The following is a 23,270-nucleotide window of genomic DNA, read 5'->3' as shown; positions in this document are numbered from 1 at the left end:
TGTCTTCACGGAGGGCAGAGGACGTCGTGGCACCATTGCTGTCCACAGACAATAGCTGAGCATGACATTTTTGCCTTTTCTACACGAATTTCAAAGGGAAAGATGCCGTGGCGCTGCCCAGCCAAACAAAAAAATTGTTTGCTTTTGCTCCGAATATTTTGATGTATCGAATCAAATGTGTCGCTCCCACGACATAAGCATGTAGGCTACTGTTGGAAAGGTAGGCGTGTATTTTACACAGACTAGTCTACCATTACCAAAAAAATGACTTACATACATTTTAAAGCAAAATATCCATTTTACTGGAGACTGTTTGAGATCATTTCTCTCAACCACATATACAGTACTGCACAATGCGGCAACATGTTTAAAAAAATTTTATCGTTTTTTACCCTGTAAGTTGCCATTATTGGGCGCAAACTGAATGACGTATCGTACGTAAAATTTCAAAGTGAGAAGATGTGTAAACTACATTGTAACTAACGCACTGACAGTCTATTAAAGCAAAACTCTGTTCTGTATGGAGGTATACTTTTACACAGATCTGTCTCTTTGACTTTTCAACTTTGCTGACATACACAGGATACAATAGTATGTCTTGCTTGCTTTCTCATTGCACAAGTACATGGGCTAGCAGAGAACACGGAGGTAAACGTTTTTTCAAACGTGAGCATTAAAAATATTGTGTATACGAATTGAAACCTGAAAGTGTAACGAACAAGAAGCAGTACCAGTAAGAAAACAAACATTGGTTTCGGAGTTCCAGTTTCATTTCCTATCGATACAAATACCGTAACAGTGGAATTAAATTAATTACAGTAGCATGCATTTCGCATCGGTTCCTTTTCTTGGTTATTCGAAACACATCAACAAAAAACAAGTTACACTAACGAGTCCAAATGTGTCGTATTACTACAGCAAATACGCTTTCAAGAACAGAAAAACGTTCGAAATTGCCTTTTGACTGTACGTTATTACCAAGCAAGGTGGCGCAGTGGTTCACACCCTGAACTCGCATTCGGGAGGACGACGGTTCAAAGCCACGTCCGGCCATCCTGATTTTGGTTTTCCGTGATTTCCCTAAATCGCTTCCGGTAAATGCCAGAATGGTTCTTTTGAAAAGGGCATAGCCGAATTCCTTCCCTATCATTCCCTAATCCGATGGGACCGATGACCTCGCTGTTTGATTCCCTACCCCCCAAGCAACCAACCAACTATGTTATTCATCTAAGCTATGCAATTTTTAGTATATAAAACAGTTGTTGCGTACACACGACAGAACTAATTAACAAGATGCAATCGTAAACAGTAGTCTGATAATGTTTTAGGCTGTTTAAGACGGCGGCAGGACCTGCCTGCTCTGGCTTCAAAACGCACAGCCGAAGGCTACTAGCGCCATCTCCCACCTTAGTAATCGGCCTGGAGGTGAAAAAAGAAGGGAAGTTCTGGTTACGTCACAAACTTGAAGCCGACGTCCGTCATCGTACATAGTCCAAAACATCAGGTTCGCCGCATTTATACCTCTGCGGTTCACAGCAGTCTTACTCCTACTCCCCCCTGACGTCACTCTGACGTGGCCGTGCTCAGTTTCTGACCGTTGGATATACCTATTCTTGGTCGTATCCCAAATAGCTTCTGGTGGATTGATTGTTTTTAGACGTTGTTGTCAGAAAAATGTCTGCTTTCGTCCTTTACGGGTGTACTAATCGATCCGACCATTATCTAAAGTTCAAAGGAGTCACATTTCATTCGTTAAGTGTAGCCGTTCAGGCGATATTTTCTTTTGTTTACATGAATTATGACTGCGCTGTTTACTTTTATTGTAGTCTTGCTTTTACCTTGTAATTGTTATTTTGGAGACACACTGAATGACGCATCATAGGTAAGATTTCAAAGTGAGAAGATGAGGTTACAATGAGACTAATGCACTGACACTAATAAAACAGGAACTCTGTTCTGCATGGAGGTATGCCTCTATGCAGTTCTGGCCCTTTCACATTTGAATAATCGTCCATTTTGCTGACTTGCTTCTTTCCTAATTGCACACGCCTATGGGCTAACAAAACAGATGTATCTTCTGGTAAACATTCCGAGATGTAAGGTCGTGGTCCATGAAACTCTTCAGCTCCTAACGTTTCGTCCAGAGCTGCGCTGGACATCTTCAGAGGTGTGTTTCTCCTCCGGTGAGTCTTGCCGATTGACGGGTCGGACGTCTGAGAGCGACTTATATATATCGTAGAAAGTGGGCGTGGCCAGAGTTACACGTGATATGCAGAGATAATCTTTGTCAGAGATAAAACTTAACTATCGATCGTAATCTCGTCACGGATAAAACTGTCTAGCAATTCTGTAGTGCTACTGTCCCAATTTCACTAAGTTTCATGGTCTCTTCTTTCCGATTAAAATTATCCCTATGTTTATACATTTCAATTGCTTCTCTACAAAGCCGTGGGTAATAGTTCGTCGTCGTAGACAAAATTTTTGTTTCGGAAAACTTCACTTGATGATTTCCTGACTGAAAAGAGTGTTCTGCTACAGCCGATTTATCTGTTTTCCCTAATCGGCAAAGACTTCTGTGTTCTTTTAACCGTGTATTTACGCTTCTTTTCGTTGTTCCAATATAAACTTTACCACATGTACACGGAATTTTATATACGCCACTGGCTGATAGAGGAGCCACGCCCACTTTCTACGATATATAAGTCGCTCTCAGACGTCCGACCCGTCAGTCGGCAAGACTCACCGGAGGTGAAACACCCCTCTGAAGATGTCCAGCGCAGCTCTGGACGAAACGTTAGGAGCTGAAGAGTTTCATGGACCACGACCTTACATCCCGGAAGGTTTACCAGAAGATATGTCATCCGGTCGCGAAAGCCTTCATACTAAAAACAGATGTAGTTATTATTTTGCAAACGTGATCCATAAAAATGTTGTGCATTGAAGCTGAAAGCTGAAAATTTAACGAACAAGAAGCAGTACCAGTAAGTAAACCAGCATTAGTTTCGGAGTTCCAGCCTGATTTGCTATCGATGCATATACAGTAATAAAGGAGTTAAATGGATTACGAAAGCATCGATCTCACATCACATCCTTCTTTTCTTGGTTATTTAAAATATATCAACAAAAAACAAGTTACATTAACGAGGCCACGTGTATCATATCACTTGAGGAAAATGCACATTCAACAACAGAGAAACGTTCGAAATTCCTTTTCTAACGCTATGTAATGTTTAGTATTCAAAACAGCTGTTGCATGCACACGACAGAAATGATAAACAAGAAGCAATCGCAAACAGTAGCCAGCTAATGTTTTGGGCTATTTAACATGGCTGCAGGCCCCGCCTACTCTGGCTTGAAAACAACGTACAGACTAAATCTATAGCTCCCCTCCTTCCTTTCTTTACCGCCATTGCAATCGACCGTGTAAGTAGGCTGTTTAGGTTTTTTTATTGGTAACACCACCTCTGTATGAAAATCACTGGCTGTGCTGTGTGCAGTCTGTGGCTGCTTTGCATTGTTGTAATACTCGCCATTGTAGTGTTAGGCAGCTGGATGTGAACAGCGCATAGCGTTGCGCAGTTGGAGGTGAGCCTAGTTAGTGCCTTCCATAGTTTGAATCTTTTATTTAGCTGGCAGTAGTGGCGCTCGCTGTATTGCAGTAGCTTGAGCAGCGAAGATTTTTGTGAGGTAAGTGATTTGTGAAAGGTATAGTTTAATGTTAGTCAGGGCCATTCTTTTGTAGGGAATTTTGAAAGTCAGATTGCGTTGCGCTAACAAAATATTGTGTGTCAGTTTAAGCACAGTCATGTATAATTGTTCAAAGGGGACGTTTCAACCGTTATTCAGTATTATCTGTGGTTGTCTTTTGTAACTCGTGTAAACTATCTTCTTTACTCGAAATATGACGTCATTGGTCAAAGCATATGGATGAAATAGGATCTTCCTCTATTCAGGCGATTTGTTATTTATTCTGAAAAATTTACGTTTGAAATGTGAGTGTCATTACAGAACTGACACTGGTCTGCAACAGAACTGTTAGAATGAGAATGGCATACGAACGTACATTTTGTCTCGTCACTTATGCGCTGTGCCCTGTACCGAAGTTTTCTTGACTGGGAGGATGTAAACTGTCAATAACTTTAAACCAAACCAAAACTGCAAAAAATTACGTAACACAAAAACTGAATCTGATGCAACGCTATTGATTTGAAATTGGCACTAGTAATAAAACAAAACTTGATCAATTTAAAAAATGATGGTCCCTGTGATTAATGAATGCTGTCCCTGAAATAATAGAATTTCTTAACTTTATCTGCGCAATGGTAATGCTCTTTGCGCTGCTTTCTGTTAGGACTTTTAAATTGTGTAGTTAACATACAGCTATTGTGCAACGTTGTTGCTTAGCATACATTTTAATTAAATCGAATACGACTCATACAATAACTTCTTGAACTGAGTAGTTAATCAAAAACGACACGGGTCTTGGAAATGGTATTGACTTGTGGTAAGTAACAATATGACACCAACTTTATATCTTGCATTTTGACTCTTTGAGAATTAATAACGGTCACAATTAACACACACTAAACTTATTATACATTAACAATTCGCTTTACAAAATCATTGGATGTGAGTGCTATGCATTGCCTCAATCATCACTTGTGAATACGTGAATTTGATTGGTAACAAAACAACTTCCTTTACTTTAATTATTTCCAGTATGGTATCTTGCAAATAAAAAAATCATTACTGCCCGTAGCAAGTAAGTATATATCCAGCACACATCAGATACAATACGTCTTTACACTTGAGAGTCCTCCATACATCTCTCTATCTAAAGATACTCCAACACATTACCCACAACACCTTGAACCAGCGATCACTGTTGAGCAGTGACGCTACTACACAATTGATACTACATTTAACCGTCTCTGGTTCAATATAAAATTTTCTTACGAAATTTTACCCTGTGTATATAACTTTCAACTCTTAGGCGACATACGGAAAATAATCCCGTCATAATTAAGGACACTGTTCAGCGTCGAGCAATGTCCACCGCCTACAGAGGACTAGGGACCTATAGTGCATGAAGGAAAGAAATAAAAAAATTAAAATGGAAAGGAAAACTAGAAAAATTAGATAAATCAATCATTAAAGTGAAATAGTTCGTTATGTTAAAATAATGAAAGGTTGTTCTGAAAAACATTCAGAGGTAAACGTATGTGAATAATTTGATTCGTTTACTCGTTGGGTCAGTGGTGAAGAGTGAGACTGACGAACTTGGCCAGTCGTAAGTTCTTATCTTTCACCTGTGCCAGCATTCGATAATGTGGAAAAAATTCCACGCAGTACCATGGATCGGCGTCCACGTAAAAGGAGGCCACCTATAAATGGCTTTAAAAAATCAGTTCAAAGGTCAGAAAAAGGCAACTGCGTACCATCTCTTCCAGGTCATACCTAGTTAATCAACGCGATGTTCCTATCAAACCTTCAGGTTGAGGACAGCTTGAACCTTATCTTTTACCCAAGTCAGTGATCGGTCTAGATTAAGACTCAAGTCTTTAGTTAATTTAGTATCAGTTAATTAAATTTATAGAACGAAAGGAACTGGACGCGAGTATACGTTGTGGCCAAGACTATGACGGAGCATGCATCATAATTGTCGTACGGAATTGTGTGCAAAAAATGAACAATTTACAGTTTACATTAAGTCACTAAAGACTTTGTACAGGCTAACCAAGAAACAGCCCTGTATTTCGAAATATCTGCGAACACCTACAGTTTTTTTTTTCTCACAACATGTTATGGTGGTAGGATTTAAAACTTATTAGATGAGCACTTCCAAGTACCAAACCGAGCACGTTGAATTGACAAAGATAACGCCATTCACCATACACGCACTTACAAAAAAATGGTTCAAATGGCTCTGAGCACTATGGGACTTAACTTCTGAGGTCATCAGTCCCTTACTTAAACCTAACTAACCTAAGGACATCATAAACACCCATGCCCGAGGCAGGATTCGAACCTGCGACCGTAACGGTCGCGCGGTTCCAGACTGAAGCGCCTAGAACCACACGGCCACCCCGGCCGGCTCACGCACTTACAGATAGCTTCATTGTGTTCTTAAGGATCTGACAAATAGAATTCCTAAGCGTATCAAATATAACGAACGGAGTGAAGCAATAGGTCCTAAAAACATAACTGAATCCTACAATTCCGTGGTTCAGTGTAAAATATTAGAACGAACCAATATAGTACCTACTGCCTCAAAATTTAAGAGACTGGACGTGGTAGCTACATATGACCATTTAGGAACGGTGCTGTCTTAAAGATACATTCGACAAATATGCAACATCTGTGAAAGATGCTGCATAAAGTGTAAAATTCCTAACAAACGAATAAAAATATTAATGAAGCACTTCGACAAGCTATGCGAGAGCTCTTAAATAGACTTCTTTATTTAGGCGTACCTAGTGATCGGCAACATTTGTTCGGGACAAAATGCTTCCTTTATGGGATGTAAGCCATTGTCGCATACGGAGCAATCCAGCTTTTCCTCATATCTACCTTCTGTGACAAAGATCGATTTGTGCACAAGTGCCCTGATGCCTCTAACGGAACCTACAGCTGTCGGAGAAACTGATCGCTCTTTTCCCACGCTAGAAATATTTTAAAATACTTATGTTCTACGCTGAGTCAGAAACGGTTATTTAGTCTACGAATAGGAGAGAGTCAGTGCGTATGGCTACAGGGTTGATGACTTGTTTGACAGGCAAGTGAGCGTAACAGAAAACTTTAACTGGACGCAAGAAACTGTACGTCTAGCAAGAACGTACGGTGAGAGAGACGATGCGTAGGCGACGATTTTTTTTTTTTTTAGCTAATAATGGTGGCAGACGTGTTGAATGAGGGAATCTATTTTAGGAACTTGGACTGAGGTCCTCATGACTGTAGTTTTGCAACTGGGCATAAATCATAAATAAGTCGTGTTTAATTGTTATTACTGTTAGATTAGGATACCATCGTAAGGAAGCAAGCAATACACGTCAGAGTTTCTCACTCTCAGAGAACTTTCGCGAGTAATACGTGTCATCTAAGCAGCACCGAGAGCCAGCTCGCTGGTAGTGTCCGAGAGCGGGGAAAGATCTCAGACAGTCGCTCACTGCGAGTTTCTACATCTTATGTAGACGGCAACCTCCATCTCTCGAGCGCTGCTCGCCTTAGCCATCAGACAAGAAAATACACTCCTGGAAATTGAAATAAGAACACCGTGAATTCATTGTCCCAGGAAGGGGAAACTTTATTGACACATTACTGGGGTCAGATACATCACATGATCACACTGACAGAACCACAGGCACATAGACACAGGCAACAGAGCATGCACAATGTCGGCACTAGTAAAGTGTATATCCACCTTTCGCAGCAATGCAGGCTGCTATTCTCCCATGGAGACGATCGTAGAGGTGCTGGATGTAGTCCTGTGGAACGGCTTGCCATGCCATTTCCACCTGGCGCCTCAGTTGGACCAGCGTTCGTGCTGGACGTGCAGACCGCGTGAGACGACGCTTCATCCAGTCCCAAACATGCTCAATGGGGGACAGATCCGGAGATCTTGCTGGCCAGGGTAGTTGACTTACACCTTCTAGAGCACGTTGGGTGGCACGGGATACATGCGGACGTGCATTGTCCTGTTGGAACAGCAAGTTCCCTTGCCGATCTAGGAATGGTAGAACGATGGGTTCGATGACGGTTTGGATTTACCGTGTACTATTCAGTGACCCCTCGACGATCACCAGTGGTGTACGGCCAGTGTAGGAGATCGCTCCCCACACCATGATGCCGGGTGTTGGCCCTGTGTGCCTCGGTCGTATGCAGTCCTGATTGTGGCGCTCACCTGCACGGCGCCAAACACGCATACGACCATCATTGGCACCAAGGCAGAAGCGACTCTCATCGCTGAAGACGACACGTCTCCATTCGTCCCTCCATTCACGCCTGTCGCGACACCAGTGGAGGCGTGCTGCACGATGTTGGGGCGTGAGCGGAAGACGGCCTAACGGTGTGCGGGACCGTAGCCCAGCTTCATGGAGACGGTTGCGAATGGTCCTCGCCGATACCCCAGGAGCAACAGTGTCCCTAATTTGCTGGGAAGTGGCGGTGCGGTCCCCTACGGCACTGCGTACGATCCTACGGTCTTGGCGTGCATCCGTGCGTCGCTGCGGTCCGGTCCCAGGTCGACGGGCACGTCCACCTTCCGCCGACCACTGGCGACAACATCGATGTACTGTGGAGACCTCACGCCCCACGTGTTGAGCAATTCGGCGGTACGTCCACCCGGCCTCCCGCATGCCCACTATACGCCCTCGCTCAAAGTCCGTCAACTGCACATACGGTTCACGTCCACGCTGTCGCGGCATGCTACCAGTGTTAAAGACTGCGATGGAGCTCCGTATGCCACGGCAAACTGGCTGACACTGACGGCGGCGGTGCACAAATGCTACGCAGCTAGCGCCATTCAACGGCCAACACCGCGGTTCCTGGTGTGTCCGCTGTGCCGTGCGTGTGATCATTGCTTGTACAGCCCTCTCGCAGTGTCCGGAGCAAGTATGGTGGGTCTGACACACCGGTGTCAATGTGTTCTTTTTTCCATTTCCAGGAGTGTATATACCGTTATTATTGGGAGAGCTGAGAGTACCCAGTGAGAGCTGAGTGGCCGTATTGCGTCCTAGAGTTGTGCCATATTTCACAGTTTGTACACTACCACATCTTGGTAATATATTTTGCCGTACTCATGCGCCAATTAAATAAAGGTAGCCATTAAACTGTGTGGTTCAAATGGTTCTGAGCACTATGGGACTTAACTTCTGAGGTCATCAGTCCCCTAGAACTTAGAACTACGTAAACCTAACTAACCTAAGGACATCACACACATCCATGCCCGAGGCAGGATTCGAACCTGCGACCGTAGAGGTCGCGCGGTTCCAGACTGTAGCGCCTAGAATCACTCGGCCACCTCGGCCGACTAAACTGTGTGTTTTGAGCAATTATATGCGGCCGTGGTACATTTCTGGGTGAAGAAACCGCTCATTTTACTTCCTAAACGGTTAATCGGCTTTGAAAGTTCTAGACTTAAACAGTTCTGCGCAGCAAATAACGTATAAAAACATCGTAGACATATTATGTCGCATCAACAAACGGAAATAATAAAATTGTTGCTGGAGAGAACAATCCCACGTTAATTTGAAACTGTGAATGATATGTAGCACGTACCCATTGCGCCACTTTTTTTCTCCTCAAAACTTAATTTAATAAAATAACGTCGCACACGAACATTACAGCAACATATGAATAAAATAATGAGTTTATGAATTGCTGTGCAGACTGTAACATGTTCACAATTCAGTCTTAAGTATGGATAGGTGTGGGAATAGATTATGTGATTAAAAGTATCCGGACAGCCCCAAAAAACATACGTTTCCCATATTAGGTGCATTGCGCTGCCACCTACTGCCAGGTACTCCTTATCAGCGAACTCAGTAGTCATTAGATGTCGTGAGAGAGCAGAATGGGGAGCTCTGCGGAACTCGCGGACTTCGAACGTGGTCAGATGATCGGGTGTCACTTGTGTCATACGTCTATACGCGAGATTTCCACACTCTCAAACATCCCTAGGTTCACTGTTCCCGATGTGATAAGGAAGTGGAAACGTGAAGGAACACGTACAGCATAAAAGCGTAGAGCCTGACCTCGTCTGTTGACTGACAGAGACCGCCGACGGTTGAAGGGGGTTGTCATGTGTAATAGGCAGACATCTATCAGTGGTTCAAATGGCTCTGAGCACTATGGGACTCAACATCTTAGGTCATAAGTCCCCTAGAACTTAGAACTACTTAAACCTAACTAACCTAAGGACATCACACACACCCATGCCCGAGGCAGGATTCGAACCTGCGACCGTAGCAGTCCCGCGGTTCCGGACTGCAGCGCCAGAACCGCTAGACCACCGCGGCCGGCAGACATCTATCCACACCATCACACAGGAATTCTAAACTGCATCAGGGTACACTGCAAGAACTATGACAGTTAAGCAGGAGGTGAGAAAACTTGGATTTCATGGTCGAGTGGCTGCTCATAAGCCAAACATCACGCTGGTGAATACCAAACGACGCCTCGCTTGGTGTAAGGAGCGTAAACCTTGGACGATTGAACAGTGGAGAAACGTTGTGTGAAGTGACGAATCACGGTACACAATGTGGCGATCCGATGGCAGGGTTTGGGGTATAGCGAATGCCCAGTGAACGCCATCTACCAGCGTGTGTAGTGCCAACAGCAAAATTCGGAGGCGGTGGTGTTATGGTGTGGTCACGTTTTTCATGGAGGGGCTTGCACCCCTTGTTGTTGTGCGTGGCACTATCACAGCACACGCCTACATTGATGTTTTAAGCACCTTCTTGCTCCCCACTGTTGAAGAGTAATTCGGGGATGGCAATTGCATCTTTTAACACGATCGAGCACCTGCTCATAATGCACGGCCAGTGGTGGAGTTGTTATACGACAATAACATCCCTGTAGTAGACTGGCCTGCACAGAGTCCTGACCTGAACCCTATAGAACACCTCTGGGATGTTTTGGAACGCCGACTTCGTGCCAGGCCTACCGACCGACATCGATACCTCTCCCTAGGGCAGCACTCAGTGAAGAATGGGCTATCATTCCCCAAGAAATCTTCCAGCACCTGACTGAACGTATGCGTGCGAGAGCGGAAGCTGTCATCAAGGCTAAGGGTGAGCCAACACCATATTGAATTCCAGCATTACCGATGGAGGGCGCCACGAACTTGTAAATCTTTTTCAGCCAGGTGCCTGGATACTTTTGATCACATAGTGCATATTTTCTGTTTATTTCTTCGGGGTCTGTGCGTGTAAAACGTCATCAGCTTTTAATGTATATCCATTGGCGATGAACTGTCAGATTTGTGAATATGTGTTGAAATTACTGTCGTGATGGATACGCAATCTGAGCGTATGTCAGCGATGTGTTGACAGAAAAAGCAATGAAGAAAGCTGCCAGGAAGAGGACTCAGGAAGAAGTTGTGCATTTACTTAGTTCGTTGGCGGAAAGGCCAGGATTATAGCATGTAGAGTTAGTGAACTACAGAAACTGAGTTAAGAAGCAAAGATTGTTGGCTGAAGTGGTTACAGTTTTTCACACTTCCACAGAAGAAATGTACCAGATATTCCATAACTCAAGGAATCAGGCCAAACACCGTTATAACACAGATTAATTAACATAAAGAAGGAAGTGAAGTAATGTTTGAAAGTATAATTTTGGAACTTAGAAACTGCCACTTCAAGTAATACAGATGCATCTACAATATATATGCGTGGTATTAATTGATTATATTATTTGTTTCGTGTTGAAGACCAGCCTGTAGGAATTTAGGAGTGGTTCCTTAAGTCAATACACGTAAAAATGCTCAAAAAAAAGTATAGTCGGAAATGCTTCATTTATCAGATATCTGACCTATTAGGCTTTTGTACTTTTGTAGCATTCAAGATGAAACTGATATAATATTATTTCATCGAAATTGTTATGTCACCAAATATTAAACAGAATAAACGGAGCTGATGCTATAAATATGTCACCAGTAGTCTGTGTTTTAACACCAATGGCTTTATGCGTAATAGTATCTAGAGTGACAATTTTGAGTACAGTTAAAAAAAAGTGTTGTTTCATCTTCATCGGTGCCATTCTCCTAAAATTTTAATATTGTTGTGGACCTCCCGTCACAAGCTCTCCAATGAGGTTCTTGCATGCTTGAAAATCACCCCGTCGCCTAATCCCCTCTCTTGTCCGACACGATCACGGTCTTTTACATTTTTTCTTTGCCACTAAAGGAATTAAAAGTGTAGCTGCAGCCCGACGCTCTTACATCGCCATCTCTCCTGCCGCGCACAGTCCTTCCACGAAAAACCTCTCCGAGAGTGATCTCCCAGCTCTCACAGACACTCTTACCTGCTTTCTGTAAACGCTTCAGACATCTGCTCCCACAAGACTCTCAGACTCTTACAGAAAATACTGGCAAGGATCTATTACATAGCAACTGTCAGTGAAAATTCGCCCCTAGCGTAAACAGTTCCTCGAGTACTGAGAGTACCAAACTCCCTGAAAGAAAAAAAACCCTCAAGTGTGGTCCAACTCTAACAAACACGCAGTTCAGTGTTGGATAGGTGTCGAATTCTCACAACGTATTTAGCCCTTCAAGAAACACTGAGCGGCAGCCAAGTCCAGCAGTGGTGCTGGTGTCCTGCTGCCCGGCGATGGTGGGTGAGCTGGAAACGTGCGGCGCGCTGCCGGCCAGCCGACTGCAGCGACCACTGACCGCTGAGCCGCACATCCGGAGATAGCAGCCTGCCGGCCAGTCGGTGCAGCCGCTGTCCACCCACCAGAGAGAGACCTATGTCAGCTGCGCACTGCTGTCTTCCGGCTGGCTGCCATACCTGACAGCTACGGCTTGATGGAACTGAGAAACCACATTTCACTGTTTGGCTATTTATGTTAAAAGGCGTTAGGCAATCTGCCCCGCTAATCTTGGTGGTCTTGCCTTATCAAGTTCGGCAGAGTATCTTGTCTCTGCCTTCATTTGACCTTATTTCCTATGCTCATATTTTTAATGCTATGGAAGAGGATCACGTTGGGGATCTGGATTTGTGCATCTTTATTCTCACCTATTGGTAGTCAGCATAACATATACGAGGTGTGACAATAAAGTAATGAGACTGATTTTCTTTGCAAGATGTGGCAACCCTGCAGGCTTGCGTAGGCACAATGTCTATAAGCTGCTTCTAGTCCAAGCAGCACATCGATGCAACTGCTCAGTCGTGAGTTATGCTGTAATAAGTTAACACGTGTTTGTGTCTCTCGTAACGAAAATGTAACCACATAATACGAGTGCGGAACGGTATGCCATTACTTTTTGCGTTAAATTAAGTGAAAACGCGACGACAACTTACGGTAAGCTTCAGAAGGCTTTTGGAGAGGAGTTTATGTCAAGAGCTCAAGTTTTCCATCGGCATAAAATGTTTAGTGAAGGCAGAACGAATGATGAAGATGAAGACCACAGTGCACGACCATCAACCTCACGGACGGATGTCACCTTGGCCTGGGTGCGTGAACTCGTACGATCTGATCGAAGTTTAGCCGTGAAAATGATTGCAGAAGAACTGAACATGAATAGAGAAACGGTTCGTCTAATAATAACTGAAGATCTTGGTATGAGAAAGATTGGATTCTGCATCACGATAATGTACCATCCCATACTGCTGTGTCAGTACGGCAATTTTTAACCTCAAAACAAATTTCAGTACTACCACAGCCACCTTATTCACCAGATATCGCTCCGTGCAACTTTTTTCTATTTCCAACAGTCAAAACGGCGGTAAAGGGACACCATATTCAAACAACACAAGCTGTCCAAAAAGCTGTGACGAGGGTCTTGGAGGATATTACAGCAGATGAGTTCCAGAAACGTTACCATCAATGGCAGAAGCGCTGGAAAAAGTGCGCAATCAGAAGGAACTACTTTGAAGGAGACACATTAAACTTGACTAAAACGGTAAGCTACATTTTTTTCACATCAGTCTCATTACTTTATTGTCGCACCTCACATCTATTACCATTTTTCACAAGGGAAAAGTGTAACGTCCGTTCCCATCCGTCAGTTTTGACCAATGACGTCTTTTACGCGTGGAGACGATCGTCTACCTTAGTTACTAAGACAACCACGGATAACATTTAAAAACACGCTAACTACGTTATTCAGGATGATTTCGACAAGACAGACCTTTAAGTTCATAAACAAAGGTAAAAAACACTCAAATTATATCTACTGGCAAAGAAAATGAAGTTAATGGAACAACTGCGGGAATGAGGGAGTTCTGGCCGGGGACAACCTTAAAACGAAAGTTAATAAAGATAACATCACTCCAGAGAAATCAAGACGTCGAAAAATAGGACACGCGAATTCATCTGGAATAAAAGGAACGAAAATAGAAAGAAAATGCAAAATTGCGATACAACAATTCGCTTGACCTACATAGCTCAAACGGAAACAGGCATACCTTACACAGCCCCAGAAAGTAACGATTAATTAAAAAAATAATTCTCCGCAATAAACAGGAACGAAATACAACCAAAAAACTGAAAATGCAGTACAAACGAAAATTAACGTCAGAAAAAACTAACTAATATACACCAAAGACTCAGTCCAGCTTAACTAAATTATTACTACAAGCCACATTAGCGAAAAAAAACACACTTCCTACAAGACTGACCCACCATTAACAACAGCACGACATATAATAGAACAATAGATTTCATACACGCAGCGATTCAACGACGTCACATTGGAAAAAGCAAATTATAGGAAAAAACCAAAAATCTGAATAGAGTTACAACCCATTTCTCTTACGACTATGTGAGCAAAGCACTTACGTACTTGGCTCATCTGATCCTGAAAAAACTTGCCGCGTTACAAAACCAGCCTAAAACGTATAAGAAACAACATTATACTTATAACTACTAACCGTTTCACTCTCAGAAACATAACTTCTGTTCTAAAGTTCCTGCCTAACATTATCCTCCGAAATCGTGCCCAGTTCAGAAATGAACAGCAAGTATCAGTGTCCTCTATCGACAATTTAAGCTTTAAGTTATGTTTGCTGTTTACAAACATAATAGATGACTGGAGGAAACGCCTGCTCTTTTTGAAAGAAGCAGTTCGGGGATTCGTTATTACGCCCCACCAAGTTCTGTCGCTCGCTGTGCGCTGAGGCGAGGCAGTTTAAAATTTTAAGAGGACTTAACGGGACGCGGACGAGACCAGTTGCAGCGAGAAGTTGCTGCTCCGTGAACAGGTAAGTAGTGATTTCGCATGGGTGTTAGTTTCGGTTTCGAGTTTGGGTTCTCTATAGCGATCAAACTTCGTCGGTAAGAGCACTGTGGAGTTACCGCGAGTGATGATTTCAGTATCGTTTTACGTGAACTCGGACGGAATAGAATTCTGAGTTTGATTGGTCACATAGCACTTCATGTAACTTGTGCCCAGTTGTTTGCCTCGATTCTTTTCGCCGTGAGTCACGAGTTGTTTTTGATGCTTCAGTCAGTAATGGAAAGTGGTGAACTTTGCTTTCAAATCTTTGTGTGTGAGTAATTGTGCGTCCATGTTTTGCTTCCTTAATACATTTAACCCTTTGCTGCCGTACGATCGGTACGTTTATATTGTTTGTTCATAAGAAACAATAGGATTAGTATTTTTACGTGTGTCCCGTGTAAATGCAGACTGAAGATAGGCTCCATCTACCAAATAAACTTAATAATGCAGCTAACTATTTCATTAAACTCCCTCCCGCTCCACCCCCCCCCCCCCATCCAATTTCTACGCCAGCATGTTTTCACTAGCCCTGTAATCTTTAACCTCTTGTACCCTGTGAGAGAAAATTACTTAACAAGTTTGGAAAAATGTGATTCCTGATTTGTCGTTTCTAGTGTTCACTAATTAAAATTCCATTACGCAATTTTCTCGCTATCATAGACAATAGGGGTAATAATCAATTAAAATTCATAGAACTTTAGTCAATTTGGCATTCAGGAGTGAAAATATAGTGTTAACCACGTTGTTTGTGCATATTTGCCACCCAGCTACCTGTAGTCCTTCTTCTAAGGCGAAATGAACATCGTTACGAAAGATGACGTCATTTTTAATTTAATCAGTGAATTTACAGGGCTACAAAATAGCTTTCGAAACTCTAAGGCATCACTATTCTTTACGTTCTCCAGTCCAAAGTGTAATTTAATGTAACACTCTACGTTAGTCTGTGGTGTGTAAGCTTCTTCACCTCAGCATAACTCTTGCAACTCGTATCCATCTGAACGAAACTGTTTATTGTGGTCAAGCCTTTCTCACCCTCTCCAACTCCCCCCCCCCCCCCCCCCCACGCACACACACATCCCTCCATCTTCAAACGGATAATTCCTTGATATGCTTCAGGATATGTCCCGCCAATCGTTCCCTTTTTTTTTATTCTAGTTGTGCCGTAAGTTCCTTCTCTGGCCATTTTGATTCAGCACCCCTTCAGTAGTTATAATTTTCAGCATTTTGCTGTAGCATTGCTTTTCAAATTAGCTGCTCTGAACTCAAGGCCATTTCTACCACTACGAAAGACAAGGTCGCAAATTATTAGTGGCACCAAAGGGCAGAAAAAATTAATTTCAAATCAAGCAGCAAAAAATTGAGAAAATGGGGAGAAAAATGAAAAACGAGGATAAATTAAAAAACCGAAATGTTTTCAAAAGCATACGGAACAGTTACTTAATAAATCCTTTTTTACTCTGACGAAAGTAAACATGCGGCTTCTACCTGCCTCAAAACACTCGGACGAATGATGAGAAACCAATCGCTTACACCACTGCGCCACTAATACTAATAAAAGTTGTTGAATTCTTAACAGAAAATGCAAACAAGTTATTATTATTTATTAAATCGCAAAAAAGGGGATACTGAAAAAGGTATGATTTATTTCTTATTCTAAAACTATCTCTGTTAAAACGGAAACGAAACAACACAACGATTATCCAGGTGAACTGTTGTGATGCTTCGGCATGTCTCCCATCAGTGTAACATAATCCCTAAATTCGAGAAAAAATTCATTCGCACCATTCTTCCTACTTATTTTATTTTAGGAAATTTCAAAAATTGAGGACAAACGATAAGAAATGAAGACATTTTTTGTCCACGATCGGTTTCAAAGGAATTTATGACAAAGCATGAAAACTGAGGACATCTGGTCATCTTAGTTTAATGATTAAAAGTATAATAGGAGACTTGCATTGTTGTGCCGTTGAAAGTTGTTGATGGCGGAGGTTGAGGGGATATTGGGAGACCGATGGCAGAAAAAAAGAGGGGGTGTCATTTTTCAATTCTCACCTAGGACTGTAAAACACCAAGCAACGTCCAAGCTTGAGCTGTTTACTTTCCACGTTTCAGTTCTGTACAAGGCTGCATTGCAGACAAAAACGTTCAGAAAAGACTTCCCAGCCCTTAAATTTATGACACTTCTTTACTTCCTTAAATTGGCGCTCAATGAAAATAATAAAATATATACTATAAATGACTATGCTGTTGCACTCCTCTTTGTTTGTCTTTGTCAAACCTTTCGTTTCTATATCCTTACAATAATTAGCGTTTACAGTGCCTTGACACATACTCTAGTCTATTCCTACTACAGCTGTTATTGCCTGGTATTCGCATGATTTCTGCCATAACCATTAGATCAATTGTTAACAACTTTGCAGCGCATACTTCAAGTCTTTTCTGGCATCATCGGACCGGCTTTGCCAGTGTCGAAGCTTCACTTCAGTATTGTATTTCATGTCACGTGCGCATACTTTACAAAATGTCTGCCTCGATCTCACATCTTACATCAGAGACGTCATCAGCCTGGAATCTCCCCGACTGGGGCGGCCGCTGTGGCCGAGTGGTTCTAGGCGCTTCAGTCTGGAACCGCGCGACCTCTTCGGTCGCAGGTTCGAATCCTGCCTCGGGCATGCATGTGTGATGTCCTTAGGTTAGTTAGGTTTAAGTAGTTCTAAGTTCTAGGGGACTGATGACCTCAGATGTTGAGTCCCATAGTGATCAGAGCCATTTGAACCTCACTGACTGGGGTAGAATTGTCTTCAGTGACGAGCCTCGCCCCTTCGAATCCAGCCCCGATGATAGCGAAGAGCTGTATGGAGACACACACACCCCTCCCCCCCCCCCCCCCCAAAAACGCGATGGGATACCAATCTGATTGCCAACCGCCTTATGGCCTGACAATGAAGAGTGATAGTCTAAGGTGTCATTTCTTTTCACAGCAGGACCGCTTTGGTTACAATCCGCAGCACCCTTACAGCACAGGGTTACGTCGACGACATTATGCGTCCTTTTTCCTTGCCCTTTTTGGCGAGCCATCCTGGGCGTACATTTCAGCAAGATAATGCCCTGCACGCACGGCGATGGTTTCTATTGCTTATTTTCCTGCTTTCCAAGCCCTACCATGGCCAGGAAGGTCACCGGATCTCTCCCGACTTGAGAACCTTTGGAGCATTATGGGCAATGTCGTCCAACCAGCTGGGGGTTGTGATCATCTAAGGTGCCAGTGACACATAAGTTGGCACGATGTTCCTCAGGAGGACATCCAATAACTCTTTCAATCAATGGCAAGCCGAATAACTGCTTGCATAAGGACCAGAGATGGACCAACGCGTTACTATCTTGGTCAATTTGTGAAGCTCTTTTTTAACTGTAATCACTTGCTTGTCTGTACATGTACATCGAATCTACCGATTTGTATCCCAGTCGGATTATTCCTTCATGGTGTGCCTTATTTTTATCTTAGAGTATATCTGAAAAATGGTGTTGCAGTCACTATAATATAAAGCCAATAATGATAGATAAACAGCAGTTGTATAATAAACCCCGAGAAGGCTGCAGCTTTATTCTTAAAGAAGCAGTTTCCTTACCAATTTATTCCCTTACATTTTGGTGCTTGAGCATAAATAGCTGTAAGCAGTACAGTGGCAGATTGCATATGGATTAAGTCGCCAGGATGTCTTCGTCTCGTGTTACTGTATACATTGGCTCGTTTCCCATTCATGAAGGCTTGCACTGTTGATGGTATCTATGAAACACGATGAATGAATGGTGATGTTTTACGGTGTAGTGTAGTCCTATGGAGAATGTCGCGGTCTCAACTTTAGAATATGATGTATTTCACTTTTTAACGTGAACTGTAATAATACACTCCTGGAAATTGAAATAAGAACACCGTGAATTCATTGTCCCAGGAAGGGGAAACTTTATTGACACATTCCTGGGGTCAGATACATCACATGATCACACTGACAGAACCACAGGCACACAGACACAGGCAACAGAGCATGCACAATGTCGGCACTAGTACAGTGTATATCCACCTTTCGCAGCAATGCAGGCTGCTATTCTCCCATGGAGACGATCGTAGAGATGCTGGATGTAGTCCTGTGGAACGGCTTGCCATGCCATTTCCACCTGGCGCCTCAGTTGGACCAGCGTTCGTGCTGGACGTGCAGACCGCGTGAGACGACGCTTCATCCAGTCCCAAACACGCACAATGGGGGACAGATCCGGAGATCTTGCTGGCCAGGGTAGTTGACTTACACCTTCTAGAGCACGTTGGGTGGCACGGGATACATGCGGACGTGCATTGTCCTGTTGGAACAGCAAGTTCCCTTGCCGGTCTAGGAATGGTAGAACGATGGGTTCGATGACGGTTTGGATGTACCGTGCACTATTCAGTGTCCCCTCGACGATCACCAGTGGTGTACGGCCAGTGTAGGAGATCGCTCCCCACACCATGATGCCGGGTGTTGGCCCTGTGTGCCTCGGTCGTATGCAGTCCTGATTGTGGCGCTCTCCTGCATGGCGCCAAACACGCATACGACCATCATTGGCACCAAGGCAGAAGCGACTCTCATCGCTGAAGACGACACGTCTCCATTCGTCCCTCCATTCACGCCTGTCGCGACACCACTGGAGGCGGGCTGCACGATGTTGGGGCGTGATCGGAAGACGGCCTAACGGTGTGCGGGACCGTAGCCCAGCTTCATGGAGACGGTTGCGGATGGTCCTCGCCGATACCCCAGGAGCAACAGTGTCCCTAATTTGCTGGGAAGTGGCGATGCGGTCCCCTACGGCACTGCGTAGGATCCTACGGTCTTGGCGTGCATCCGTGCGTCGCTGCTGTCCGGTCCCAGGTCGACGGGCACGTGCACCTTCCGCCGACCACTGGCGACAACATCGATGTACTGTGGAGACCTCACGCCCCACGTGTTGAGCAATTCGGCGGTACGTCCACTCGGCCTCCCGCATGCCCACTATACGCCCTCGCTCAAAGTCCGTCAACTGCACATACGGTTCACGTCCACGCTGTCGCGGCATGCTACCAGTGTTAAAGACTGCGATGGAACTCCGTATGCCACGGCAAACTGGCTGACACTGACGGCGGCGGTGCACAAATGCTGCGCAGCTAGCGCCATTCGACGGCCAACACCGCGGTTCCTGGTGTGTCCGCTGTGCCGTGCGTGTGATCATTGCTTGTACAGCCCTCTCGCAGTGTCCGGAGCAAGTATGGTGGGTCTGACACACCGGTGTCAATGTGTTCTTTTTTCCATTTCCAGGAGTGTATATGACTGGACAAACCAGCGCCCTCAACTAACGGCAGCTGTCAGTTCTGCTTGCCGGCAGTCTGAGTGGTGATCGAGAACTATAACTTAAGTTCCTTTATTCCTCCTACTTTGTCACAAACAAGATAGCGCGCTGTTCACTCTTTCAGTAGATAGTGGTCAAATATTTTATTTCAATTTTATAACAGAGAGCACTTTTTCGTAAAAGGTAAACTGAGTAAAGTTTTCAGACTTACGACCGTGCTAGTCCTACAACAAGTAACTTGGATGAAAATAGTCGTTCTCTTCATCATTTACAATGTGAATAACTTTTGTACAAATGTCCTTCTGCCCTGAGTTTTTCTAAACACGGTAATTAATGATTAAATTTACAGGTGGGTGTATGAGTCTTCAGATCAGTGTATTCTAATGTGGACGTATTGCTTCAAATCTTTCCTGACTGGGTAAAGTATCAACGAAGTAGGAGTCTTTTATACAGCTAAACAGGACCTACCTATATGAAAGCGGATAAGCGATTAAAAAGCACACTGAGGTTGACCGGTAGAATCGATTCACAACGACTTAATTAGAAACGAGACATATCGATCTCCTCGACCTGACTGTCTTTACACGTTACTGCAGAGCCACTTCAGATTTTCAGCCATTTTCTCGTAGGACAGGAAGACAATTCATGGAGTAACATTCAACTATTTATTTCTGTAAACGGTGATTTTTGCTTGCTATGTGAAGCGTGGTAAAAACTCAACTGTAACAGTTCTTGACTAACGATCACTATGTTTGGAAGATAATGGTTCCTGTTCTTGTCCATATATTTGATCTTGTCAGACCTTAATAAGACAGGTTAGGATGGTTGCGGCGAGACAAATTACGTGATTACCATGTGCTTTGTTTACTTCATCGCTTGCTCAGCATTTACCTAACCCACGCACATAGCATTACAGTTTAAGTACCTGTCCTGGACTTGCGCCATAGAATTGACAACTGTAGGGTTCCCCTAAATAGGTCAGATGTGCACTCCACAACAGAGGCTGCTACTTAGCTGTGTCCGGTGAACACAAGGTTTTTTTTTAGATTAGGCGACTCTCCATCCAATCTAGATAACGATAGCTGTAGGAAACCCAGAAGTATCAGTGTAAGATCGAAAGAAACGCCTGCCACAGTTGAGGGTATTAAAATCCTTATGGTAAACTGCCGAAGCATTTGGAACAAATTGCCAGAGTTTGAAACGCCCATGAAAAGCGGTGAAGCTCACATAACACTGGGTACAAAAAGCTGGTTGAAACCTGAAATTGATAGAGTTTTGAGGAAAATTTAAGTTTATATCGAAAGGACAGGCAAATGGAAAATGGAAATGGTGTATTTGTTACAGTAGACAAAATGCCAAATCCACCAAGATAGAAACCGAAGCTGCATGTGAGATTGTTTTGGCAAGACTCAATATCAGGTGTGGGCATAAAATGATAATTTGATCCTTCTATCGTCCACCAGGTGCACCTTGTGATGTAAGCGAAAACTTCAGAAAAAACTCAGTTTACTTGTGCGTAAGTTCCCCAATCATACTGCAATCGTCGGTGGAGACTTTAACCATCCAACAACCAATTGAGAAAACTACAGTTTTATTAGTGGTGGGCGTGATAAGACATACTGTGAAACTTTGCTAAATGTCTTCTCTGAAAACTATCTAGGACAGAGCGTTAGGAACCCCACTCATGATGGAAATATATTGGATCTAACAAACAGACCTGACATCCTTGAGGATGTCCACAACGAAACTGGTATCAGTAACCATGACGCGGTTGTGGTAACAATGATTACCAAAGTGCAAAGAACAACTAAAACAAGCATAAAGTTATATATGTTCAGTAAACCAGATGAAAAATCACTGATGTCGTATCTCAAAGAGGTACTTGAAACTTTCAGCATAGGTCAGGAGCACGTAGGGAGCTCTGGCTCAAGTTTAAAAGAACAGTTGACCACACACTGGATAGAGATGTACCCAGTAGAACAGTTCGTTATGGGAGGGAACCTCCATGGTACATACTCACTGTAAAGAAACTTCCAAAGAAACAGAGGTTACTGCATGTTGTTGTTGTTGTGGTCCTCAGTCCTGAGACTGGTTTGATGCAGCTCTCCATGCTACTCTATCCTATGCAAGCTTCTTCATCTCCCAGTACCTACTGCAACCTACATCCTTCTGAATCTGCTTGGTGTATTCATCTCTTTGTCTCCCTCTACGATTTATACCCTCCATGCTGCCCTCCAATACTAAATTGGTGATCCCTTGATGCCTCAGAACATGTCCTATCAACCGATCCCTTCTTCTAGTCAAGTTGTGCCACAAACTTCTCTTCTCCCAATCCTATTCAACACCTCCTCATTAGTTATGTGATCTACCCATCTAATCTTCAGCATTCTTCTGTAGCACCACATTTCGAAAGCTTCTATTCTCTTCTTGTCTAAACTAGTTACCGTCCATGTTTCACTTCCATACATGGCTACACTCCATACAAATACTTTCGGAAACGACTTCCAGACACTTAAATCTATACTCGATGTTAACAAATTTCTCTTCTTCAGAAACGCTTTCCTTCCCATTGCCAGTCTACATTTTATATCCTCTCTACTTCGACCATTATCTGTTATTTTGCTCCCCAAATAGCAAAACTCCTTTACTACTTTAAGTGTCTCATTTCCTAATCTAATTCCCTCAGCATCACCCGACTTAATTCGACTACATTCCATTATCTTCGTTTTGCTTTTGTTGATGTTCATCTTATACCCTCCTTTCAAGACACTGTCCATTCCGTTCAACTGCTCTTCCAAGTCCTTTGCTGTCTCTGACAGAATTACAATGTCATCGGCGAACCTCAAAGTTTTTATTTATTCTCCATGGATTTTAATACCTTCTCCCAACTTTTCTTTTGTTTCCTTCACTGGTTGCTCAATATACAGATTGAATAACATCGGGGAGAGGCTACTACCCTGTCTCACTCCCTTTCCAA

This window comes from Schistocerca americana, chromosome 3 (genome assembly GCF_021461395.2).
Source record: "Schistocerca americana isolate TAMUIC-IGC-003095 chromosome 3, iqSchAmer2.1, whole genome shotgun sequence".
NCBI classification, from domain to species: Eukaryota; Metazoa; Arthropoda; class Insecta; order Orthoptera; family Acrididae; genus Schistocerca; species Schistocerca americana.
The sequence above is the reverse complement of the archived record's forward strand: the minus strand, read 5'-3'. Positions refer to the sequence as shown.